Source organism: Dermacentor variabilis, chromosome 1, assembly GCF_050947875.1.
Source record: "Dermacentor variabilis isolate Ectoservices chromosome 1, ASM5094787v1, whole genome shotgun sequence".
NCBI lineage: Eukaryota > Metazoa > Arthropoda > Arachnida > Ixodida > Ixodidae > Dermacentor > Dermacentor variabilis.
In genome coordinates, this window is record NC_134568.1 from 41,951,276 (window position 1) to 41,953,275 (window position 2,000).

The 2,000-nt window shown below is 49.4% G+C and overlaps 1 pseudogene; it reads right to left on the reverse strand.

Annotated features, from left to right (window-relative positions):
- Positions 1-623: 623 nt before the first annotated feature.
- On the reverse strand, positions 624-798 carry LOC142567886 (U2 spliceosomal RNA; annotated as a pseudogene).
- Between the last annotated feature and the right edge of the window lie 1,202 nt (positions 799-2,000).

The window sequence follows — 2,000 nt, forward strand, 5'->3', positions numbered from 1 at the left end:
GGGCGAAGTTATTAGAATGCAGGCGAGAGCTTGCACGGGCAAGGAACGCGTGGATAACAGTCTTCCGAGTGTGAGGGTGACGTGGCTTCGCGGCGATGCCCTCTCCCCTCTCACTACACCTGGCGCGCCGATGAAGCAGCAGGCGTTCCCTTTCTGGCGCGTTTTGCTCCGTCGAGGTGCGCACATCATGTGCCGTCGTAGCCAAGGGGAAATTAGGCGTCGTTTCGCTGCTACAGAGGCCGGTTTTTTCGATCACTGGGCCATTTGATGCTTTCTCATCAATAAAACAACAAGCCTGGTGCCACGCGCGTGCAGGCGAACATGAACGGCTCTCACTTGATCTCTAAGAGCACTCACAGTCACAACGCTCGCGTGCTGCACGCATGACGCCACCAACCATCTCAGATCGCTTTGAATCTTTGAAGTCGCAGCCGATAACCTTGAAGACAATGTAGCCAACCATAGGGTAATTACCCTGCACAAGAGTTTTTTCAAAATTTTCATGATTCGATTGGTTGGCTTTTAGGGCCGTGCGACAACATTTACAGCGAAGCTGTATATGGCTAGGTTCTGGAAAACATTGCGTGCGTCTATCGAGCACGTGTAGAGCGAGGATTTCTCCCAATAAGTGGGCCGACACTGAAGATAGTGCAATATCGGGCCGACCCGCGGCGGTGGTAAAGCAGGCTTTAAGCGCTCCGCCAACTAGCAAAAGTAGGCTTAATATTTTAGGTCCAAATACAACCCGTACCAGATATTAAGGTAATAATAACAGATACTTTGAGCCGCGTCAGCCATGCTACGTTCGCACCGCCCTCTCTTTGTCGGCGTTCCAAGCGCTTGGGTATCTCCTTTCGCTCTCCCATGGTGGTGGTCCCGTTAGCGTGCAGCCTTCAGGACTGCGAGGCGGAAAGAAATGCGAACCATCCATGTGGCCCCTGATCCCGCAAACTTGGGACGTCTCGCCGGAGCAACAGCCAGGTTTCAGAGGGAGTCACAGGCAACACCAACCAATTTGGTGTTGCCTGTGTTGTGTGTGACCGCTTGTGGTTTTCGAGCGACCTCACAACCATTACTGCGCTGTGGGACGTCGACCAACGCACGGTCGTCTTGGCTACGGTGAAGCAGTGCGTGCCCTCGGAGTGCGGTGAGGCGCATGTCTGTTCTACGTGCCGGGATTTGTTAGTAAAAGGTGTCGTGCCGCGTTTCGCAACAATACATGAGTATGTATACCCCCCTGTGCCTCATCATCATCCGAGGCTCAACATCATGGAGGACGACTCGTCGCGCCTCGCCTTCCATTTATGTGCATACAGCGTTTTACGCACGGCCCTGGACAGTTCGCCATTAAGGGTCTCACATACACAGCTTCGCTGGTCATCCACCTTTACAGAGTGGAATGGCACTGAGGTTTTTTATGAAATCTAGGGTATTTTGCCCGGCCCTGCCATTTTCTAATGACCTCAGAAGTAATCCCTGGTGAAATTGGTAAAACAGAAAATCTAGCAAGTCGTACGCACTGAAACTGAGAATACGACGCTGTACCAATGCGTATATACAGTACATGTTCGTGGTTGTCAAGTTCAAGAATTTGCAGAATAATGGGGGAAGGTGGTCCTTATGTACAGGTTTGTGCATGCTTGAGTGAATGACATTTATCCTATGAAAACAGGTTTTGCAGCTATCGAAAGCTGTTTACCTTAGGACAAGGACTGCAAGGGCTGCACAGTTACACGCGTTAAGATGAAGCTTTATAACTCGGGGTTAGTTTTCTCCATTCAGATACGTATGAAACGAAGAAATTATCTCCTCGGAGAATCGCAATGAATTGATTCGAATGAATTCGATGGCATTTAAGAGAAAAAGCCAAGTGCTATTACTGTAGCAAACAGAATCTGGATTTGTGGCCTTAGAAGTATATTTCATAGCACTAAACAGTGTGTCCCAGCTAACGTTAGGCAAGCTGTGCAACAAAAAAATATTTAAAAAACATGTGCAAG